The sequence below is a fragment of the Bubalus bubalis genome, chromosome 6 (assembly GCF_019923935.1).
Source record: "Bubalus bubalis isolate 160015118507 breed Murrah chromosome 6, NDDB_SH_1, whole genome shotgun sequence".
Classification (NCBI taxonomy): domain Eukaryota; kingdom Metazoa; phylum Chordata; class Mammalia; order Artiodactyla; family Bovidae; genus Bubalus; species Bubalus bubalis.
The window spans coordinates 51289101-51314418 of NC_059162.1; the positions used below are offsets into that span (position 1 = coordinate 51289101).

A 25318-nucleotide genomic window follows, 5' to 3' on the forward strand; every position below is an offset into this window, starting at 1 on the left:
AGGCCGAGAGAATGGTTTCAAAGGGCATATATACCTACAGAATGAATATGAATGGGTTTACTTTTGGTAGACTGGACATGTTAACAGTTATTAAGTCTTCCAATCCACGGACGCAAGGTATCATTCCATTTACTTGTTTCTTCCATTTCTTTCATTGATGTTCTGTAGTTTTCAGTATACAAGTCTTTCACCTCCTTAGTAAAGTGTATTCCTAAGTATTTTACCCTTTTTGTGCTTTTATAAATGGGATTATTTTCCTAATTTCCTTTTCATGTAGTTTGTTGTTTGTATACAGAAATGCAACTGATTTTTGTATGTGGATTTTGTACTCTGCAACTTTACTGAATTGATATGTTAGTTCTAACAGTTTTTTCTTGCCTAACTGATCTGGCCAGGACTTCTAGTACTATGCAGAATGGAAATGGTGAAGGTGGGCATATCTGCCTTGTTCCTGGTCTTAACAGGAAAATGTTCACTTTTTCACCTTTGAGCATGTTACTAGCTGTGAGCTCATCACTTATGGCCTTTATTATACTCAAGTAATTTTCTTCTATGGATGAATAAGCTCTAGAGATCTGCTGTACAACACTGTGTATGTGCTCAATAGGTCAGTCGTGTCCAGCTCTTTGCGACCCCATGGACTGTAGCCTGCCCAGGCTTTTCTGTCCATGGAATTTTCCAGGCAAGAATACTGGAGTGGGTTGCCATTTCCTACTCCAGAGGATCTTCCCAACCCAAGGACTGAACCAACATCCCTTGTGTCTCCTGCATTGGCAGGCGGATTCTTTACTATTACGCCACCTAGGAGTACACAACACTATAATACAAACTTACAGTTTTATTAAGAGGGTAGATCTATATTAAGTATTCTTTCCACAATAAATGGGGAAAAAAAAGTGAATGAGTCCAAATCTAGATCTAGCTCTTTTCCTTTTTTAATTAGTACCATGTTTATTACCTCATGCCTGAGCTACTAATTACCTAACCCTCCTTTAAAATCTATTCTATAAACTCTTCTCAAATAATTTCCCTAAAACTTGAATTATAGCTGTCCAGAGTTTTCTGTTTTCTGTCCAGAAAACTTCAATGGTTTCCTAAAGCTTAAGAAATTAAATCCAAATTTGTTAGCCTAGCATTCAAACTCCTCTTCCCAAAGTCTGGCCCCATGTTTCCTTTCCAGAATTACTTCCCACTAACAAGGGCAGCTTCACTGACATGCAATCTGTGTAGTCTCATAGGGCCCCACACTTAAAAGGATTCTACACTTGGTTTATCACTATTATTCTCCTATTGCTTTCTTGAGAATGTGAATTTTTAACCAAGAGGTTCTATGTTTTCATTTCACACTGGGCCTGTAAATTATATAGTCAATCCTGCCCTCTATAACAAAGAAACCCTATACTTTCTCACCTCACTACTATACCATACTATTTCCTTCTATCTGAAACAACTACCTTGATCTCTGCCTGTCAAAATTCTACCTACTTTTTAAAAGCTCACTTATAACACACTCAAAAAGTTAAATTACATGCATATTAAGATGACAAGGAGGTATCATGTTGTACCCATGAGAGAGCTTCTTAATTAGGGTTCTGGGATATGGAACTCTAATGCCATTAGACCAAGGTGAGGAAACTTTTTTGTATAAGGCTGGAGAGTAAATATTTCAGGCTCTGTGAGCCATATAATTTCAGTTGCAATGACTCATGAAAGAAGCTACAGATAGTAAGGAAACAAATGAATGTGACTGTATTTCTTAAACTTTACATACACTAAGATATGAATTTCATATAATGTCCATGTATCACAAGTATTACTTTTCTTTGATTTTTTTTTTTCTCAGTTACTTGAACCACAACTATTCATGGCTCCAAATGTGGAAGGCCAAATTTGGCTCAAGGGTCACAGTTTGCCTAGTCCTCCCTAAGATATCCATGATATGTCATGATTTTGCTTTTCTTCTATACATCTAGAATGGTACTAGTCATGAGAAAATAATCTCTTAAATCACGTTTTATGGGTTTAATTATCTCATAGAACTGTTGAGAACAGCTGCAGTAAGACTGACAAAAATTAAAATAGAAAAAAGAACTTACAAGGATATGAAGCAACAAGGAGTCTTACACATAGGTAGGTAGAATGTAAATTGATACAGACATTTTGGAAAATAATTAGGGATTAATGGGGTAGATAATTTTTAAGGGGCCTTTAGTGTTCCTGCAGGGTTTTGCTGGATATGTATAGAGTATTTTTCACGTGCAATAAGCAACACTGAGGAATGAGGCAAGCAGGCTTGTCACTGTTAATTAACAAGCGTTCTTCCACTCAGTGTTTATCTCTGTTAACACAATCAACTGAATGTACCTTCACGAGGTCTACCTATGTTATTCTCAAATCTCTGTGGGATTTGGGGGCCAGAGGAACCAACAAGAATCTGAAACTTTGGTTACTGCTTTGCCACCAAGTTTCAAAAAATCCTTTGTTTCTGATCCATGTGGCCTGTTTCCTCATCTGAAAATCAAAGGCCTCTTATGCCAGGTCCAAAGCCCTAATATTCTGGGCTTTTGTCGTTATGGTTTTGTCTTTCCCAAGTTTTCAAATTTAAATAAATTTAACATTGCACAATAACCTCTTTATTGTAACTTGCTTTACCGCTCAGTCTCCTCACTAGTCAAGTGACAGAGACTGGCCTACAAATCTTTACGGCCTCTTCGATTTCCTACTTTCTAGAAGAATCTTCCCCACCCCGTCCCCTCCCCTTCCCCAACCTCCCAGGAGTGGGAAGTGTGAAGAAATTAGAAATGACACTGAAGGAGAATATAAATCATGGGGTGGAAGTCAGAGCTTTGGAAAAGAAAGCAGTTCCCGAATCCTACATGAACAAGCCGAGAAAACCGGTTTCCACATAGCTCCCAAAAGAAGAAAAGGCTACGCAGGATCCTTTCTCACCCGCCAAATCCCTGAGGTAAAGATCTGTTCGCTGATCTTTACCTCAAGGTTTTTCAAAACTGAGAAAAACCACACTGGCAGAAGAACCAGGTTATCAGCAGCCTCATTCCCAAACTTGCAAACACACCTAATCTGCACGTTGTCAGTGACAGCTCCGCTGCTCCCAAGATTCAGGAACTTTCCAGGAGAAGCCCTTAGGGCGGCGCAGGAGGCCCAGGCGCGTTCTCTGCGCTCAGCGCCTCCGCAGGCTCTGCTTTCAGGGCTTCTGCGCAGCCGCAGACTAACAACCAATCCCCACGTGTCTCCCTGTTGGGAGCGCTTCTACGAGAAAGTGTGCAAGGGACTTTTCACGTTAAATTTAGCTGCCTGGAACTGATTTTTCACAATTTCTTAAATTTAGGCTCAATTCGTATAGTACTACTGTGAACATAAAATCAAAGTGACCTCCAGTTTATTCAAATTATGAAAAAATACGGTTTCATTAATGGCTGTAAATGTAACGTATAGAGGTCTGGGTATTTCCTCTTGGGACTCTGTTGTTTCAAACCTAAATGAAGCTCAGCAAATTATTAGGCACTGGTGCTCACAATTGTAAAAATTCAAAAATAAGGAAAAAGGAAAACCACCACTTGTCTAGAGCCTAATGGCTAGAGTACGAAATGATTTATGTGTCTTCCTTTATAAAAGATGGAGAGAAAATGCTCCAGGAAAAAAATCCTCTGCGGAACTCTTGTGATACGATTAATTATACCATAAGGTAGCCATTTTGTATAATAAATGTGGAGTTTTCTATAAATGATATTAAAATTAAATGCACTCTTTTGCTGCCTCTTTTGGACAGTTAAGACATGACAAGACATACGAGAGGAGTCAAGACCTGGCTGGAGCCACACCACCTGGGTTTGCAAACTCAAGGAATTGAGCCAGCAGCTGGTGTGGGCAGGAGGGTTTGGAGGACCTCTCCTTGGAAGGTCCTCACGTTTCAGAGCAGGCTAATAGCAGAGGAGTAGAGGAGACATCAGAGAAGGCAATGGCACCCACTCCAGTACTCTTGCCTGGAAAATCCTATGGACGGAGGAGCCTGGTAGGCTGCAGTCCATGGGGTCACGAAGAGTCCGACACGACTGAATGACTTCACTTTCACTTTTTACTTTCATGCATTGGAGAAGGAAATGGCAACCCACTCCAGTGTTCTTGCCTGGAGAATCCCAGGGACGGGGGAGCCTGGTGGGCTGCTGTCTATGGGGTCACACAGAGTTGGACACGACTGAAGTGACTTAGCAGTAGCAGTAGCAGAAGAGACATCCAAGATTAAACAGAAGAGAGTTTCAGCAGGCGGAGTGCAGAATGGCAGTTCCCTCTTCAACTGTGATTCTACAAGGAGTCTTAGCTAGGTTGAAAGCAGAGACTCCAGTTGTGATAGGGAAACGGACAAATGCAAAGAAGGGTCTGTGCTGGGGAGGGTACTGAAGTTTTTGGATAACACACCAGAATACGGAGGGAAAAGAAAACTAATGATATTGAGCATCTACTCTGTAGGTACTATACCAGGTGCTTTACATAAATGATTATATTAATCTCCATAAAGGCTGTAAAACATATGTTATTTAAAAAAACTGGAGCTCAGAGAAATAGTTACTGGCTTTGAAAATATAGCTAGTGATAAAAGAGCTGGGGTTCAAGCCTAAGTCTTTCAAATGTATAGACCATATCCCTACCTCTACCTCTCCTTCTGCACATATGGACCCAGTTAGAAGATCTGGAACACAACATATAGGTTACATGTGTAGCAAAAATGACTTAGATAGTCACATACCATGGAGATAGCATTGATTGTTCTTCCTGTCTTTAATTTATCCCTTTTCCCTTCATTCAATCAATCAACAAATATTTGATTTCGTAGAAGAATGAGCCTAGTCTGTGGAGTCAACTTGGCTCTGTATCATGCCTCCAGTGTTTACTCAGCCATGAGACTTCTCAGTTTTCATAAATTAACATAAGAATAATAATTCTGCCAGTTCATAGGTTGATTATGTCAGTCTTTTAGAATAGTGCTTAAAACATGAGTACTCAATAGGGTTTACCTGCTGTTTCATTATTGTTTAAATGTTCCCTTATATCAGGCAATTGTATTGTTTTCCCAGTCCATTCATTCTCCCACTCTTGTAGATAACTGTTTCATAGCTTTTCCTCTCTACAGATCTCTTCTTCATCCTTACTTTCAGCTGTAGATCTTGTTTACTATTTAAATGAGATAAATAAGATCACCAGAAATGAGCTTCCATGGAGGCACATAAACATATGTATTCATCTTTCATCATCTGTGCCCACAAATTTTGCTTTCCTTCCAATTATATTAAATGAACTATTCATGCTGTTATATAAGATCAGTTCTCCAGGTGGACACTAGACCCCATCTCTTGTTTACTCAAGAACACAGTTCCAGCAATTCTATCCTGTATCTTGCACAATAACAATTTTCTTCTCTACACTGGACCATTCTCAATAGCAAATAAATGTGCTGTTATTTCGCCCATCTTAAAATCTCTTGATCCAATTTCTAGCTCCAACTAACCATCCTGTTTCTCTGCTCTCCTTACAGTAAAACTCAAAAGGATTATAATTTCTGTTCTTAACCTCTCTTCTCCCATTCTTTCTTAAACATACTGGTTAGGCTTTTTAAATTTCCTCCATGCCACAGAAATTGCTCTTGTCAAGACCCTTGCTAAATTCAGCAGTTTTCAATGCTATTTTACTTAGTCAATCAGCATAATTTGTTGCAGTTGATCACTTCCTTCTCTTGGAAACATGTTCTTCCTTGGCTTTCCCACACCAAGTTCTCAAGCTTTTCCTCTACCCTCACAGGCCACTTTACAACATCCTTTATTGTTTTTTCCTCAATACCCAAAGTGCAACCCTTGAATCTGTTTCTTCTCTCACCAAACAGTTGACACTTGAACTGCATGGGTCCATTTATACACTAATTTTTTTCAATAAAAATATTGGAAAATTTTTTTTGAGAATTGTGACAGTTTGAAGAAACTCACAAGTCATTAAGCTAGAGATACAGAAAAAAATTAGGCATGTCACGAATGCATAAAATATATGTAAATACTAGTTTGTCTTTACACAGACATAGTGATATTTTATTTATTTATTTTTGGTTGTGCTGGGTTTTTGTTGCTGCACGCAGGTTTTCTCTAGTTAAAAAAAACAAGGGTTACTCTTTGTTGCAGCGCCCAGGCTTCTCGTTGTGGCAGAACACAGACTCTAGGCATCTGGGCTTCAGTAGTTGCAATACATGGGCTCATCAGTTGCGCCACACGGGCTTTAGTTGCCTGAGGCATATGGAATCTTCCCAGACCAAAGATCAAACCCGTGTCCCCTGCACTGGCAGTCGGATTCTTATCCACTGTACCACCAAGGAAATCCAAGAAGAGTGATAGTTAATGTAAAATTAATAGTGTGAGTTTTCTTACTGTTCCATAACTTTGCTTTCAAAGAATTATATTACCATATAGTATGCCTCTTTCTCATGGTTGGAGAAACTGCAGTATCAGCCTATTATCACAGGTGTGTGTGTGTGTGTGTAAGTAACAATGTTTCCAGTACTGTATTATAATGCCTGTAATAAGAATGCTATAAAATGTTTATAATGATTCATTCATTAGTGTATAGGCTAGGCTACCATGAAGTGCATGCTCCGTCGCTCAGTATGTCTGACTCTTTTGTGACCCCATGGACTGTAGCCCGCTAGGCTCCTCTGTCCATGGGATTTCCCAGGCAAGAATACTAGAGTGGGTTGCCATTTCCTCCTGTAGGGAATTTTCCTGACCCAGGGATCAAACCCACATCTCCTGTGGCTCCTACATTGGCAGGCAGATTCTCTACCCCTGAGCCATCTGGGAAGCCCCAAAATTGATCCGTGTGGCCCAAAGGAAAAGGTCCCACCGAGACTTGAACTCGGATTGCTGGATTCAGATTCCAGAGCGCTCATCACTACACCATGGAACCATGGCCGACCATGAAGTAATTGTGTCAAAAACATTAGGCTACCATAGAGCAATCATATTGCTGCTTTGTTATCAATGCATGAACTGTTATACCTGTAAATAAAAATTAATTTATTTTCACATTATCTTTTCAATTTTGATGCCTAATGTTAGTAATACATATAACATCTACAGTGTTTTGTACCACATAAGACAGTATTGGGACTTTCCTGGTGGTCCAGTGGTTAAGAATCCGCCTTGCAATGCAGGGAACGTGGGTTTGATCCCTGATAAGGGAACTAATGGGCTTCCCTGGTGGCTCAGATAGTAAAGAATCCATCTGCAATGAGGGAGACCTGAGTTCGTTCCCTGGGTTGGGAAGATCCCCTGGAGGAGGGCATGGATCCCACTCCAGGATTCTTGCCTGGAGAATCACCGTGGACAGAGGAGCCTGGCAAGGACTGAGGAGTCCATGATGTTGCAAAGAGTCAGACATGACTCACTTTCACAGGGGAAGCAAGATCCCACATGCCTCAGGGCAACTAGAGAGAGAGCCCAAGCACTGAAAAGACAACAACAAAAAAAGACAGTATTGATATAGGTACTGACATGATTCATCTTGTAAATAAATGGTGTAAACTTATGGTACCAATAAATACTGTACAGTACTGTAAATGTATGTTCTCTTATGATTTTCTTAATAATATTTTCTTTCCTCTAGCTTACTTTGAAAGTGTTAGTTGCTCAGTCATGTCTGACTCTTTAACACCCCATGGACTGTAGCCTGCCAGGCTCCTCTGTCCATGGAATTCTTCAGGCAAGAATACTGGCTTTGGGTAGCTATTCCCTTCTCCAGGGGATCCTCTCAAGCCAGGGATCAAGGCGCTGTCTCCTGCAATGCAGGCAGGTTCTTTATTGTCTGAGTCACCAGGGAAGACCCAGCTTACTTTATTGTAGTGCATATCACACATATAATATGTTAATCAACTGTTCATGTTATTGGTAAGATTTCTAGTCAACAGTGGCCTCTTAGCAGTTAAGTTCTGGGGGAGTCAAAAGTTGTATACAGATTTCTAATTGTACCCCTAACCCTTGTGTTGTTCAAGACTCCACTTATTTACTCCCTCAGTGATCTCATCAACTCATGGCTTTAGATGTAATCAGTATGCTGCTGCTGCTGCTGCTGCTAAGTCACTTCAGTCTGTGCGACCCCATAGACGGCAGCCCACCAGGCTCCACCATCCTTGGGATTCTCCAGGCAGGAATACTGGAGTGGGTTGCTATTTCCTTCTCCAATGCATGAAAGTGAAAAGGGAAAGTGAAGTCGCTCAGTCGTGTCTGACTCTTCGTGACCCCATGGACTGCAGCCTACCAGGCTCCTCTGTCCATGGGATTTTCCAGGCAAGAGTACTGGAGTGGGGTGCCATTGCCTTCTCCAATCAGTATGCTAACAAATCCCAAATTTCTATATCCAGCCTTAGTTTTTCTCCTGAACTTCAGGTTGGTATAAACAACTGCCTATTTAATATTTCCACGAACAGACATCTCAAATTTCACATGATCAAGACAATGTCTAATTTCTCCTGCAAACCTATATCACCCCTAGTCTTCCCGATTTCTGTTAATAACTCACATTTTTCCTATTGTTAGATTTAAATACCTTGCCTCTCTCTTATTTGCCCCATCTCACTCATCGGAAAATCTTGCCTGTACTTTCAAAATATTAATATATTCACAGGCCAACCACCTCCCTTGTCTGAGCCACTATCAACTCTCATCTGGATTATTGCATTAGCCTCCTAACAGGTTTCCATGTTTATGTATGCCTTGCTCCCTAAAGTCATTTTTCAATATAGCAACCAGGGTAATCTGGTTAAAGCAGACCATGGATTTTGTTTTCCTTCTGCTTAAAACCCTCTAATGTCTCTCAGCTCTCAGAATTAAAGCTAAAGTCCTCACGATGACCTACAAGGTCCTTTGTGATCCCGTTTCCCTATTGTTCCTACTACTCTCTCTCTCACTTGCTTCTTCTGTTCCACACTGACTCCCTTCCTGCTCTTCATAGCTACCAGGCATGTTCCTGCTTTTGCACCAGCTCTTCTGTCTAAAGTGTTTTCCCCCCAGACATATTCTTTTTACATATATATATAATTTTATTTATTTTATTTTTGGCTGTGCTGGGTCTTCATTGCTGTGTGAACTTTTCTGTAGTTGTAGACAGCAGGGCTCCTCTCTAGTGTGGGCTTCTTATGGTGGTGGCTTCTCCTGTAGCGGAGCACAGGCCGTAGGGCACACAGGCTTCAGTAGTTGTGGCACATGAGATCAACAGTTGTGGCTCCTGGGCTCTAGAGCACAGGCTTAATAGTTGTGGCGCATGGGCTTAGTTGCTCCTTAGCATGTGGGATCTTCCAGACCAGGCATCAAACCCGTGTCTCTTGCATTGGCAGGCAGATTCTTTACCACTCAGCCAGGCCCCTGCCCAACCCCCACCACCAACCATATATTCTTAACTCACTTTCTCTGCCCTTCAAATCTGAGCTCTGTCATCTTTCCAGTTAAACCCACCCACCCTGATTTGCTCATTTAAAACTGGAACCATTCTTGATCTGTCTTAGCCTGTTTTGTTTTTTTAATAGCATTTGTCACCCTCTAACATGCTGTATAATGCATGTACTTACTATCTTTATTGTTTATAGCCTTTGTTCTCTCACTGGAATGTAAACTCCACAATAGCAGGACTTTTTTTCTCTTTTGTTCACTGATGAATCTCTTTCATTTATTACAATGTCTGGTACCTCTTAAGCACTAATGAAAAATGTTAGCTGCTCAGTCGTGTCCAACTCTTTGCGACCCCGTGGACTGTACCCCACCAGGTTCCTCTGTCTATGAGATTTTCCAGGCAAGAATACTGGAGTGGGTTGCCATTCCCTTCTCCAAGGGAACTTCCCGACCCAAGAATCAAACCCAGGTCTCCTGCACTGCAGGCAGATTCTTCACCATCTGAACCACCAGGGAAGCCCTAAAAAGTATAGAATAAGTATAGTCAAATACTGAAGTATTTACTCTTACTTAGAAAGTCCCACTGGGCTTATGTCTTAATACTAACATATCAGACTTCACTGAATGTTAGTAGCTGTAAGTTGAATAGTACCAATGGAGGCCTCTATTTTTATTAAAATTCATACCCTTATTACTTTTAGGCTTGAATTAATTTATTTCAAGCTTTAATCTTCTGGGTTAGGGCTAACTAATTTTTGAGATATCTGCTAGAAATAAAAGTTTAACAGTTAATCCTGCTAATGAATTTTTATTCAGGAGGCTTATGTATTACCACAATTCATTCATTTATAGAACAAATAAAGCTGTTTAAGTTGTGCTTTTAGAGGTGTCTTCATGATTCAGGCCCAAATGTATTGAAATTGAATACACAAATATATTTGGCAATTCTGTAACAGCTCAACTTCCTGATTCACTACTCCCTAGAATGCTACACAGAAATATGTTCAATTTATATTCCTACTTAGTGTCAGAACATTCCTATTTCAGCAGCTGTGAGAAAGTTACAATGAAAAATTAATTCCATAAATTATTGATTCCTGGATTGAAAATGTAAAATTCAACTTGAAAGCATAGAATCAATAAGAAATATATATTTCATAAACCTTGCAATGCCATATTTCCACATTCGTTGCACAGTGACAACCTGTTATGAGACTGCAAGAAGAGTTTAATGTTCTCTGTGAGATGCCTCCATTTCTGAAGTAACAACAAAGCCTTTGAATCTATTTAGTGGCTTGAATGCTCTGATAGATCTAAAATAATGAATGTACTTCAGTATTTTTCCTTTTTTGTCAATTGCAAATATTGAACAGTCATTTTCTTTTGAGGCTCCACTGCATGTTCTTTATGCTATCTGCTTCTTTCCCAATGTTCTGATCTTGATGTTGTTGCCCATGAAAAGGCAACACATACATATCCCCCACCACAACACACAAAGGGAATTGTAGAGGTTGTTAGATGAAAGAAAAGTGACTTTCACCAGTTTTTTCTTTGATATGAAAAACTGACATAGTACTATATTCTCAGACCCTGATGAGGTATAATTGTTATTTTTAAATGACTGGATTTAAACAATTTATTTTTTTGGAAACAACAGGCGCAATTTAATGAAACTATTGGATGTTTTAAATTTGGCTTAAAATTATTTGGTTATTTGGCTTCAAAAGCTTCTCTATTTCCAAATAGGTTTGAATATGAATGTGTATGACTTGCTGCTACTGCTGAGTCGCTTCAGTCGTGTCCGACTCTGTGCGACCCCATAGACAGCAGCCCACCAGGCTCCCCTGTCCCTGGGATTCTCCAGGCAAGAACACTGGAGTGGGTTGCCATTTCCTTCTCCAATGCATGAAAGTGAAAAGTGAAAGTGAAGTCGCTCAGTCGTGTCCGACCCTCAGCGACCCCATGGACTGCAGCCTACCAGGCTCCTCCGTCCATGGGATTTTCCAGGCAAGAGTACTGGAGTGGGGTGCCATTGACTTAGATAAAAGCAAAACATTCAATTCTCTAGGCACTAAGAAAAAGATTTTGCATTCACCAACCTCACTGGTCCTATCCGTCTGCTTTGACTTAGAGCTCTCCTGGTTCTCAGCTGTCTATCATATGGTGTTCTTGATTTAATGTGATTATTGAGCACAGCTGTAATTCAGTGGCAACTTCCTCAAGGTTTAGATACTTTGACAGCTTCTTATTTTTAGCCAGCAGTCCTCAGTCGTAATATAAAAAAAACCAAGATGAAAACTCAACACACCAGTAAACAGGTGAGTCTGACAACATAAAAATTCCTAAGTTTAATATTGAGCTGGATAAAGAAATTTCTGGTGTTTCCCAGGTGTCTCATGGGGGTAAAGAATCTGCCTGCCAATGCAGGAGATGCAGGAGACTCGGGTTTGATCCCTGGGTTGGGCAGATACCTTGGAGCAGGAAATGGCAACCCACTCCAGTATTCTTGCTTCAGAAATCCCATGGACAAAGGAGCCTGGCAGGCTGCAGTCTATAGGGCCACAAAGCAGTCAGACACGACTTAGCAACTAAATAACAAGAAGAAGAAATTCCTATCTAGGCTTCCCTTCAAAGCCTAGTCAAGTTTTAACATGTAAGTCAGACACTGTCTGAAAAAGGATAAAAGAAGTGTAATATCTATCTCTTTGCCCTTCATCAAGGGTCTGCACCAACTAGAAAATTTTGTGGTTATCACTTTACCTTGTAGGCCCCATTATTTGAGGAAGCCGGAATTGTATTAATCACCTCTTTCTCTCTTCCTCCTCCTACCTTCATTATCTTCTCCTGTTCTACATCACAGAGAGATGAGCTCCAAGAAAAAAGCTGAATAGGAAGAGGGAGTGGACTGCATGTTGAGAAATGTAGTGTCCCAACCTAGTGCAGCACTAGGTAGCGGCAGAGAGAGGATGAACCTAAGAGCAGTCACACTGAGAATATCGTAATTTTTCATGTGCTCGCTCCATCATTTCAGAGTAACAGATGATCAAACAGTGGGGTAGGAAAAGTCACTAGAGCAAAACAGCAGTAGGTGAATTGAAATAAGAAATGGCATACATACAAGTGAGTAGGGAACAGGACTAAGAGAAATATACATATTTTGTCTACTGATAATCACTAAGTCTAAGGACTTTTACTTATGAGTAGACAAAAAAATCAACGTGGAGCCTATGGCAAAATATTTCAGAATGAGGGAAAGGAAATGGCATCATAAAGACTCAGAGGAAAAGCATGATCCAAAAGAAAACTTAAAGAGACAACGTGCATCCTTAGAGTACAAAAAGCCATACTTGTTCTATAAATATGTAACCAAAGTATGAGAAGAAAGAAATAAGCAACAGGCTGCAATGGAAAGTCAATAGAAAGTTATGAATAAAATAAGGGAGGATTGGAATGCTACAAAAAGTATGCAACCACAGAATTAAAAACCACCTTGGCAATAAAGAAAGACTTGATTCTGGGGAGAAAAAGAAGGTGGGATGAACTGAGAAGGCAGCATTGAAACATATACTTTACCATGTGTAAAATAGAGAGCTAATGGGAAGTTGCTGTATAACACAGGGACATCGGGCTGGTGCTCTGTGATGACCAAGAGAGGTGGGATGGCAGGGGAGGGAGGCTTCAGAGGTGGGAGACATATGTATACTTATGACTGATTTTCATTGTTGTATGGCATAAATCAACACAACAATGTAAAGCGATTATCCTCCAATTAAAAATTTAAAAAGACTTGATTTTGGTGGAATATTTAATAAATAATGAGGATTATTTGAAATACTCCAGGATGAAGAAAGAAAGGTCAGAGATAGGTGATACACATAAAGGCAAGAAAAGAGAGAGAAGATAATTGGTATTCACGAAAAAGAAACCAAACAAATGGGAGAAAAATCAAATGTCTGATGGGAAGAATGGTTTCCTGATGAGAAAAAAAGCCCATCGATGCAGAAAGGAATAGCAATGTTTTTGCAAAAATAAATGACAGATACCTACATCTAGACATGGCCTGACAACGATTTTTAAATTACAGTGCTATAGAATAAGCAGTTCAGACATCTGTGAAGGAAACAAATTATACCTAGAAAGAACAAAAAATCATGTTAGCCTTGCCCTTCTCTGCTGCCACACCAAGTTAATTACTACATGCTATTTTTTTGTCAACTGAAGGATAAGAAGGACTGACAACAGGTACTAGACAACTTAAATGAGGATATAAATGCATTACATAAATGTAATGCAACTCACTTATGCACGACTTCAGATCCTTTCCACTTCTTGTCCCTCAAGGCTCAACACTTGCTCTGCTTCCCAGCCCAAGCAACTCTGTTAAGGGCTCTCACCGTTCCCTCAATAATAAATACTGATTGCTCCAATTGCATTCCGTCTCCTGACAACACCAGCTGGCTCAGCTTTCTCAGGCCAGCTTTGTCATGGGCTCTGTCATACATGCTGCAGTGGGAGCTGTAAGGCCCAGTGGTATCCACGTAGGCATTGGATTCTCCAGTAGCTGCCAGTAGGGGCCCTGTCACAATCTAGAACTGAGGGGTAGTTAACCCCCACTGAGCATATTTTGAGCAATGGGAGAAAAGATAGGAGTGAGCACATAAATTGTTCACTCTTCTTCCCTGATTGTTCCAAACGTCAGAACTTCCCTTAGCCTCTCCAAAGTTGTCCTGTGTAACCAAGAAACCAGCTGTTTCTGATAAAGCTGAGCACAATTTGCCACCCTCTGTTTGCTTCCTTCTCTGTTTTACTTTTTCCCTCATTATTGCTTGCCTGGGATTGAACCCTCCAACAAAACATTAATTCCCCAAGCTTTGCCTTAGCTTCTGTTTTCTGGGGAGCTGGGCTAAAACAAGTCAAAATACTCTTAAAAGGGAAGATATGTAAAAATTCTGAATGATAATCAGGATCTAAACATTCAAAATATCTCTATATCAGAGAAAGAAGAAAAGGACATAACAGAGGAGAGTGATGGAGAGAGAGGTGTACTAATTCCTTATCTTAAATAGGGGAAACTAAAGAAGGGGACTTACACATTTGATTCTTGTAAATTGGAGAAATAGAAGTCCAAGAGTATTTTAGGGAAAATAAGGTTAACTGATTGGAGAATTAAAAATAGAATATCGAGGGACTTCCCTGGTGGTCCAGTGGCTAAGATTCCATACTCCCAATGCGGGGGAGCTGAGTTTGATCACTGGTTGGGGAACTAGATCCCACATGCCACAACTAAGAGTTTGCATGCTACAACTAAAGATCCTACTTGCTGCAATGAAGACCTGGTGCAACCAAAATAAATAATTAAATGTATTAAAAAAAATAGAATGGTGACTTTTCAAAAACTAGAGAAAAACAAAATCTGATCTTATAGAGGAAAAGACAAAAAAACAAGAAGGAACCATAAACCATACTAATCTAAAACAAAATGACAAAAGTAATACATTTAAATCTTATAAATGATGTTTAAGATATTTAAATAAGAATAAAAATATACACTAGCAAAGACTAAAGAGAATTGTAGAGGGGATGATAACCACATTTGTGAATCTGGACACAAAGGGAATGATAACTACCCTAATAAATTCAAGAAAGCTAAAAACTAGGCCAGCAATGGGGAGAGTCAAAAAGCAACTCAGAAATCCCCAAGGCTTAGGAATTTGTCCCAGAGGTTCTGGTGTACTAGAGGTGTGACAGAAATTCAGAAGAATTTTTAAAAGTCTGTTTAAGAAGAACTTAGAACCTAAGATGCCCTCCTCGCATCCAGGTGACTCTACCTCCCTCACTTCAGCAGAGCCAGAGGTTCTTTCTCTGGACAGGGTAACGTGAAGGTCTCCGACCAGGACACTACAGGTGAGGTTGGAAGTGGAGTTTGCTGAAAATAGAAGGATAAGAGAACATTTACACCTGGCAAGTGAGACCCCAGCCCTTCTGCAGTCACATCCGAGAATATTCATATCAAAAGTCATTTCCTCCAGGCAGGAGATAGGAAAATTGCTCTATGAGGAGTTGAACCAGGTTGGGTGAAAAGACCTCAAGATGCTGACATTGGCGTTTCACAACAATTGAGCCCCATCGCTGACCCTACAGAGAGGCCTGCCGTCAGCAGCAACCCCACTCACTCACATATAGTTTTCAGAAAAGCTTCTGAGTCCCTAAAGTACGAGCAAACAGCCCAGGAACTTCTCTAATGTGAAAAACAGAGACTGAAACAGATATATAGAAAAAAGAAAATTTGGAGAAACTCATTGTGCAGAGAGTAATAGAGATGCAGACATAGAGAATGGACATATGGACACAGTGGGGGAGCAGGAGGGTGGAACGAATTTAGAGACTAGCATTGACATATATACACTACCTTGTGTAAAACAGATAGCTAGTGGGGACATGCTAATAAGCACAGGAAACTCAGCTTGGGGCTCTGTGATGACCTAGATGGGTGGAATCGGGGGCAGGTGTGTCAAGAGGGAGGGGATATATGTACACATATAAGCTGATTCACTTCATTGTATAGCAGAAACTAGCACAACATTGTAAAGAAATTATATTCCAGTAAAAAGACAATTTACATCTTCAGATAGGTAGGAAAATGTTACATCCAAAGATTCAGAACAAAATACTATTAGGAAGAGAAATTTCAAAGAACAAAATAAAAAATATAGCATTGTAGCAATAATGAAAAATGAAAAGTTGAATGGAAAGACTGGGAGATAAACAAGGAAATACCTCAAGAAGTAAAGCACAAACACGGAGAAATTAATATGAAGACAAAGGTATTTAATGTTCTCATGTCTAAAAGTTCCAAAAACACAGAACAGAAAAAACAGAGGAGGAAGAAAGTATCAACTAATTTAGAAAATTTTTCTAGAACTGAAGGATGTGTTTCCAAAGTGAAAAGGCTCACCAAATGCTTAGGACAATAGATGAATATATACCCACATCGAGCACAGGAACATACTATTCTACAACACTGAGAACAAAGAGAGAATCCTAAACTTCTCCAGATTACTTATAAAGAATCAGGAACTAGAATAGCATCAGACTTCTCAACAAGAGCAACAGTTATAACTCCAGAGGAAAAAAAAAAAAAGCCAAATGGAAGGGAAAGTAATAATATTACTAACTTACTTAGCAGAAAGTAGTTTTTTTCATAATTATAATAATGTAAATTATAAATTCTGATACAACTAAAATTACTATACAGCTATGTTGGGTAATAGGTGTGGGTAAATGAGAACCAAATTCTCATTTTCTGGAGTGAGACAATAAATAATATCTGAAATTTTAAGGTCAATTTGTAACATAACAATTCTGTCATAGCAGGGGTGGGGGGGTGGGGGTGGTTCATGTTATTTGGGGAAATAGAAGCAAACAAGTAATAGCTTACCTTCCCTGGTGGCTCAGATGGTAAGGAATCTGGCTGCAATGCAAGAGACCCAGGTTTGATCCCTGGGTCAGGAAAACCCCCTGGAGAAGGAAATGGCAACCCACTCCAGTATTCTTGCTGGAGAATCCCATGGACAGAGGGACCTGACAGGCTACAGTCCCTGGGGTCACAAAGAATCGGGACATGACTGAGTGACTAAGACACACGTGATTCAAAGTGGTTGCTATAGGAAGTGGGATTTGGGAAGGTGGAGGAGAGCAGGGGAACTGATTGTTTTTTACTAAAATTTGCAGAACTATTTCACTCTTCAAATGCATACATAACTTTGATGAAAATAACTGAAATGAATGGGTTCTTTTCCTAATTCTAAGCTTTTAAATTCATTTGACTTGTTTTGAGTGTGTAAAATTTTAATGATAGTATTAAAGGCTATCATCTATCTTCCATTTTTTATGTTTCACTCACAATATCTACAATCATTAAAAAAATTGTTAGGAAAGATAATTCCTATTTTTTTCAGTATTTTTAGTGAAAATTTATTATTTGAGTAATTAATATCTATTTAATGTAAAAAACAGAAGAGTAAATATAAAAATCAGCAACAAATCCCCAAATCCTACAACCAGTGTGTTTAACTGTAACCAGTGTGTTAACATATTTCTTTTTATTTATGTATTCATATGTAGTACATCAATTAGGTTTGTGTTTGCCTGCATGTAAGAGAAAATTCAAATGAACAGTAGTTAGAAAAAAAAAAGAAATGCAAGAACAGCAAAAAAAAAAAAAAAAAAAAAGAAAGAAATACTGTTTGACATACAAAGTTCTCTTCCCTTATGTAATAGCAATCTTGAGATAGGTAGTCCAGGGTTACTATAGTGGTTTCACGAGGTATTCATATACCTGGCTTACAACTCTGCCATCTCTAGGGTGTGGCCCTCATCCTCCGAGTACAAAAGAGGGCTGATAGAACCCATCTGTGCATGTTTGCCTGGGCTGTGCGCTTGCATGCCAAGTTGCTTCAGCTGTGTCTGACTCTTCATGACCCTATAGATTGTAGCCTGCCAAGAAGGCAATGGCACCCCACTCCAGTACTCTTGCCTGGAAAATCCCATGGATGGAGGAGCCTGGTGGGCTGCAGTCCATGGGGTCGCTAAGAGTCGGACACGACTGAGTGACTTCACTTTCACTTTTCACTTTCATGCATTGGAGAAGGAAATGGCAACCCACTCCAGTGTTCTTGCCTGGAGAATCCCAGGGATGGGGGAGCCTGGTGGGCTGCCATCTATGGGGTCGCACAGAGTCGGACATGACTGAAGTGACTTAGCATAGCATAGGCTTTTCTCTCATTGGATTCTCTAGGCAAGAATACTGGGATGGGTTGCCATGCCCTCCTCCAGGGAATCCTCTCAACCCAGGGATCGAACTTGCATCTCTTAACAACTCCTGCTTTGGCAGGAGGGTTCTTTACCACTAGCATCATCTGGGAAGCCCTGCTTGGGCTGCACATGAACTAAGTTGGAATGAAACAGAGAAGGTTAGCATGGCCCCTGCACAAGAATAACATGCAAATTCATGAAGCATTCCATATTTTTAGAAAAGAAAAACATTCCATATGTTTCTGCTCTGGAAAGGAAGAGAAGGAATGCCCATCTACTTTTGAGAAATTTTCAGGGAAAGAAGAGAAGGACTGCCCGTCCACTTTAGAGACATTTTCAGGAAGTATCACTCAACACTTTTATTTATACCTTATTGGTCAGAACCTTGTCACATGGTTCAGGGAAATCTAATCTTCATTCTGAGTAGCCAAGTGCCCAGCTATAAAATTCAGGATTCTGTTGGGAAGGAAAAGAAAACTAGAATGTAGGATAGGATATTTTCAGTTAAACCGGTCAGGACTGTGCAGAGAAACAGAACCAATAGGACACATATATCAAAGAGATTTATTTTAAGGAATTGGTACACAGGATTACAGGGGCTGGCAAATCTAAAATTTGTAGGGCCTGATGGAAATTCAGGTAGGAGTTGATGTTTCAATATTAACACAGAACTTCTTCTTCAGGAAATCTCAGTTTGTGTTCTTAAGGCCTTAAACTGATTGGTGAGGTCTACTCACATTATTGAAGATAATATCTACTTAATGCCAAGTGGTTGTAGAGATTATATACACCTATAAAATACCTTCACAGCAACACCTAAATTAGTGTTTGATTAAATAACTGGGTACCAGATCCCAACCAGATTGATACATAAGACTATCACAGCAGTGTTTTTCATAAATATTTTATACTACATATACATTTTATACTATATATATATTATATATATGTAGTATTTTATACTACATACACATACATATTAATATCTAACCTCTTCATTTATTGTGAGCATTCCCCAAATCATCAAATATTCTTATTGAACATGACACTTAATAAAGTAGCTTAGTATCCCAACATGGATGCTTGGAGCTGGTGCACTGGGATGACCCAGAGGGATGGTATGGGGAGGGAGGAGGGAGGTGGGTTCAGGATGGGGAACACATGTATACCTGCGGTGGATTCATTTCAATATTTGGCAAAACTAATACAATATTGTAAAGTTTAAAAATAAAATAAAATAAATTAAAAAAAACAAAAAACCAAAATAACTTATCTATGTTTTAGGACTTTAAAATATTATATATACATACATACATGTATGTACTTATTTTTAACCATTTCTGATTATTCATCACATTTCTCAAAGTGAGATACTGATTCAATAATTACGAAGTTTTTTAAGACACTATTCCAGTTGCCAAAATGCTTCCCAGAAAGTTTGCACTAAGTTATACTTACACAAACATGTATGAATGCAGTGCCAATCTCACTGTACTCTAGACATTAGGTTTCATAATTTCATCTTTACAATTAAATAGATGAATATATTTTTTATACCTCTATACTAACTAGTATTATTTCATGCAAAGATGGGCACAATAAAGGACAGAAATGGTATGGACCTAACAGAAGCAGAAGATATTAAGGAGAGGTGGCAAGAATACACAGAACTATACAAAAAGATCTTCATGACCCAGATAATCATGATGATGTGATCACTCACCTAGAGTCAGACATCCTGGAATGTGAAGTCAAGTGGGCCTTAGGAAGCATCACTACTAACAAAGCTAGTGGAGGTGATGAAATTCCAGTTGAGCTATTTCAAATCCTAAAAGATGCTGTGAAAGAGCTGCACTCAATATGCCAGCAAATTTGGGAAACTCAGCAGTGGTTGCACACTGGAAAAGATCAGTTTTCATTTCAATCCCAAAGAAAGACAATGCCTAAGAATGCTCAAACTACTGCACAATTGCACTCATCTCACACGCTTGCAAAGTAATGTTCAAAATTCTCCAAGTCAGGCTTCAACAGTATGTGAACGGTGAACTTCCAGATGTTCAAGATGGATTTAGAGAAGGCAGAGGACTCGGAGATCAAACTACCAACATCTGTTGGATCATTGAAAAAGCAAGAGAATTCCAGAAAAACATCTACTTTTGCTTTATTGACTATGCCAAAGCTTTTGACCATGTGGATCACAACAAACTGTGGAAAATTCTGAAAGAGATGGGAATACCAGACCACCTGACTTGCCTCTTGAGAAATCTGTATGCAGATCAGGAAGCAACAGTTAGAACTGGACATGAAATAACAGACTGCTTCCAAATTGGGAAAGGCTGTATATTGTCACCGTGCTTATTTAACTTCTATGCAGAGTACATAATGAGAAATGCTGGGTTGGATGAAGCACAAGCTGGAATCAAGATTGCCAGGAGAAATATCAATAACCTCAGATATGCAAATGACACCACCCTTATGGCAGAAAGTGAAGAACTACAGAGGCTCTTGATAAAAATGAAAGAGGAGAATGAAAAAGTTGGCTTAAAACTCAACATTCAGAAAACTAAGATCATGGCTTCTGGTCCCATCACTTCATGCAAATAGATGGGGAAACAGTGAAAATAGTGGCAGACTTTATTTTGGGGGGCTCCAAAATCACTGCAGATGGTGATTGCAGCCATGAAATTAAAAGATGTTTGCTCCTTGGAAGAAAAGTTATGACCAACCTAGACAGCATATTAAAAAGCAGAGACATTACTTTGCCAACAAAGGTCTGTTTAGTCAAAGCTATGGTTTTTCCAGTACTCATGTACAGATGTGAGAGTTGGACTATAAAGAAAACTGAGCACCAAAGAATTGATGGTTTTGAACTGTAGTGTTGGAGAAGATTCTTGAAAGTCCCTTGGACTGCAAGGAGATCCAACCAGTCCATCCTGAAGGAAATCAGTCCTGAATATTCATTGGAAGGACTGATGTTGAAGCTGAAACTCCAGTACTTTGGCCACCTGATGTGAAGAACTGACTCATTGGAAAATACCTGATGCTGGGAAAGATTGAAGGCAGGAGGAGAAGGGGATGACAGACGATGAGATGGTTGGATGGCATCACTGACTCAATGGACATGAGTTTGAGCAAGCTCTGGGATTTGATGATGGACAGGGAAGCCTGGCATGCTGCAGGTCACAAAGAGTTGGACATGACTGAGCTGAACTTAACTGAACTAACTAGTATGTAATTCCTTGGAAGGAAAGCTATGACCAACCTAGAGAGCATATTAAAAAGCAGAGATATTACTTTGCCAACAAAGGTCTGTCTAGTCAAGGCTACAGTTTTTCCAGTGGTCATGTATGGGTGTGAGAGTTGGACTGTGAACAAAGCTGAGCGCTGAAGAATTGATGCTTTTGAACTGTGGTGTTGGAGAAGACTTTTGAGAGTCCCTTGGACTGCAAGGAGATCCAACCAGTCCATCCTAAAGGAGATCAGTCCTGGGTGTTCACTGGAAGGACTGATGCTGAGGCTGAAACTCCAGTACTTTGGCCACCTCATGCGAAGAGTTGACTCATTGGAAAAGACCCTGATGCTGGGAGGGATTGGGGGCAGGAGGAGAAGGGGATGACAGAAAATGAGATGGCTGGCATCACCAACTCAATGCACATGACTTTGACTGAACTCCGGGAGTTGGTGATGGACAGGGAGGCCTGGCGTGCTGTGATTCATGGGGTCGCAAAGAGTCAGACACGACTGAGTGACTGAACTGAATACATTATATCATCCTTGTATTTTTACTGACCATCTATTTCTTCTTTTGTTAATTTTTTTTTTTTTTGACTTTTAACCTAGGTTTCTCTTGGGCTGTTAGCATTCTTCTGATTGATAGTGAAAAGTGAAGTCGCTCAGTCATGTCCGACTCTTTGCGACCCCATGGACTGTAGCCTACCAGGCTCCTCCCTCCATGGGATTCTCCAGGCAAGAGTACTGGAGTGGATTGCCATTTCCTTCTCCAGGGGATCTTCCTGACCCAGGGATCGAACCCGGGTCTCCCACATTCCAGGCAGACGCTTTAACTGCTGAGCCACCAGGGAAACATTGAGGTATATATATATTAAGAAGATAAATCTTTGTCATATCTCTTGTAAATATTCCTAATTTGCTTTCCTACTTTTTTTCTTTATGAAGTTTTTAGGATACAAATTACTTAAAGAAAGAAACTATATATACTTCAACTTTTCACTTAGGGTAAATAGTCAATAAAAATTGATACACAGTCATATTACTGGTGACTAAAATAAAGGGGACTGAAACATGATAATGAGATGACATATTTTCATACACAAATGAAGCATCACTCCCACAGATGAGTCAGGTATCTAGTCATATCTTTCCAAAAAAAGCATTTGAGAAAACTCATTTTTTTTCCCCTAAGAATTCTTACCTATGTAATATTTTTCTTCAGTTAGTAGTAGTATTCCTAACTTTAGGGTCTACTGCCTGAATTATTGTTTCTAAGTTGTTAAGTCAACATTATGTCCAAATAAAGTTTAAAGTGACCAGTAATTTTTAAGAAAAAAATTATGGCAAAAGGAGTTGAACAAGGATCTTATAATTTATTTGTTTCTAAAAAATATTTAAAAGCAGCAAATAAGGGTGTTAAATCCGTGAGGGCAGTAATAGCTGTTTGAAACTGATATGCTGTAAGTGGATCTGTGTGGTAATACAAACCGACTCAGGTATTTGTCCACACACAACAGCCCAAAATGCTTTCATTTCCTCCTTCGTAGGTCTTCTTGTCTCATTAACAATGAAAAATACACCCCACACACTGTTCTTGGATTGGTTTTAATGTAATCTGCCCAGAATTTTAGCTTGATTTTCAAAATTAGAAGTGAAATTGAATTGCAAGCAAGGTATCTGATTTGACCAATAATATAAACTTGTATAGTATAAGAATACTTGGAATTGTTTTTCTACTTTAATATATTTTAATTGCTTACTACTACTAAGTCGCTTCAGGCGTGTCTGACTCTGTGTGACCCCAGAGATGGCAGCCTACCAGGCTCCCCTGTCCCTGGGATTCTCCAGGAAAGAGTACTGGAGTGGGTTGTCATTTCCTTCTCCAATGCATGAAAATGAAAAGTAAAAGTGAAGTTGCTCAGTCATGTCCGACTCTTAGCAACCCCATGGACTGCAGCCTACCAGGCTCCTCTGTTCATGGGATTTTCCAGGCAAGAGTACTGGAGTGGGGTGCCATTGCCTTCTCTGATTTTAAGTGCTTAGTTAAATCTAATTAACTCCAATAATTTTTTTATGTTGCCAAAGTGTCTAATTAGTTTTCATTCATAGTTCCTAAGTAATTAAAATGTTTAGTGGGTAGTCAGTAATAATAGTCTCAATTACTAAATTTATTATTAATTAATCTACAATTATTTTCAAAAACTTTTATGGTTCTTTTTCTGATGCTTCTTGTCTCGTTAAACATCTTTTGATCATTTACCCACCATTTGCCCTTTAACTTTTGTTAAAAAGAAAAAATTACCCTTCATTTTATCTTTTGCCCCTTCATTCTGTTTGTGATATCTGGGACATATATTAGTTCTAAAGTTTAAATAACCAATGACCAATCTTATATCTTATTTATTTGGCTCTGCTAGGAGCATGAGAGATCTTTAGTCTTGGCATGTAGGATCTAGCTCCCTGACCAGGCTTTGAACCCAGACCCTCTACATTGGAAACTCAGTCTTAGCCACTGGACCACCAGGAAAGTCCCCATATTTTATGTTTTCTGTTTTGGAGTTCTATGTGTTTTTCTGGGTTTCATGTGCTTTCTTATTGCAAGATTATATTAAAGTATCATATGTTACATGTTTTATTTTTCTTTTTATTGAAGTATAGTTGATGTACTGGCTTCCCTTGTGGCTCAGCTCATAAAGAATCTGCCTGCAATGTGGAAGACCTGAGTTTGATCCCTGGGTTGGGAGGGAAAGGCTACCCACTCCAGTATTCTGGCCTAGAGAATCCAATGGATTGCATAGGCCATGGGGTTGCAAAGAGTCAGACACGACTGAACAACTTTCACTTTCACTTTCACTTTTCATAGTTGATGTACAATATTATATAAGTTACAGGTGTACAATATAGTGATTAACAATTTTTAAAGATTATATTCCATTTATAGCCATTATAGAATATTGGCTATATTCCGATGCTGTATAGTATATCCTTGTAGATTATGGATAACAACTGATTATTCATTTATTAAAAATGTTGATTTAAGCATTTGCAATGGTGACTTCAGCCTCCATTTCTGATCCAATACTGATGGAAGTTACCTGTTTAACAACCTCTGAAGGACTGTGCAGGTCAATGAGTCACTTGTGGATCCTCATCTGGAAATGATCCCGAGGTCTTAGAACCTTCACTACAAGGGATTTTCCTTGTAGCTATTCTCAGGGTTTTGGTAGGCATCTAAACGCATCCCTTCATTTTTGAGATTCTTTTCTTCAGGCCTCTGATCAGGTCAGCACATACCTTCTCCAGAGGCTTCACAGTTGCAGCTGGTGAGGCAGATCCTAATCTGGTGAATGGCCACCTCTGGGTCCACAGGAGTCTTGCAAGTATCTGTAAGAGTCATGGCGGCCCGGACAGCAGTGAGTCAGGAGCAGGAGCTGGTGGCCTTGGGACGCTGTAGCAGCAGCGACTGTGTTTTCCTCAAAGAGCCCTTGTAGCTTATTTTATACATAATAGCTTGTACCTCTTAATGTTCTACTCCTATCTTGCCCCTCCCCACTCCCCTCTCCCCCCCTGCTAACCACTAGTTTGTTAGGTTTCTGAATTTTGAAAGACATATTGCATACCTTGGTTATCTCAATTGCATCTCAAATAAGATGTGTTTAAGTTGAAAATTATCTTTTTTCCAACTACAAACCATCAGCCTTCCATTTTTGACCTATTCAAAATCTGGGATATGAAAAGGGGTCCCCTTCCATCCCTTCTTGCAGGTCTTCACACTCAATTTGTAACCACTTCTTGTTCATTGTACGGACATGAGTTTGAGTAAATTCCGGGAG

The 25318-nt window shown here is 39.5% G+C and overlaps 1 protein-coding gene, 1 non-coding gene and 1 pseudogene across 5 annotated transcripts in view; 1 reads left to right on the forward strand and 2 right to left on the reverse strand.

Moving 5' to 3' along the window:
- Positions 1–13867, reverse strand: part of C6H1orf146 (chromosome 6 C1orf146 homolog) — a 33211-nt gene extending 19344 nt beyond the window's left edge. Inside the window, exon 1 of one of the 4 annotated variants that reach the window (XM_044944699.1) lies at positions 13740–13867. The gene's annotated coding sequence lies outside the window, so the exon portion shown is untranslated. Of the gene's footprint in view, positions 1–3076; positions 3205–5033; positions 5183–13739 lie in introns of those variants that run through there. The other 3 variants (XM_044944698.2, XM_044944700.1, XM_006061353.3) reach the window with 3 other exon arrangements.
- Positions 13868–18362: 4495 nt separating this feature from the next.
- Positions 18363–18470, forward strand: LOC112585826. The gene has a single exon (XR_003110408.1). It is a non-coding gene; the product is annotated as a U6 spliceosomal RNA (small nuclear RNA).
- Positions 18471–24435: 5965 nt separating this feature from the next.
- LOC112585479 lies at positions 24436–25042 on the reverse strand (annotated as a pseudogene).
- Between the last annotated feature and the right edge of the window lie 276 nt (positions 25043–25318).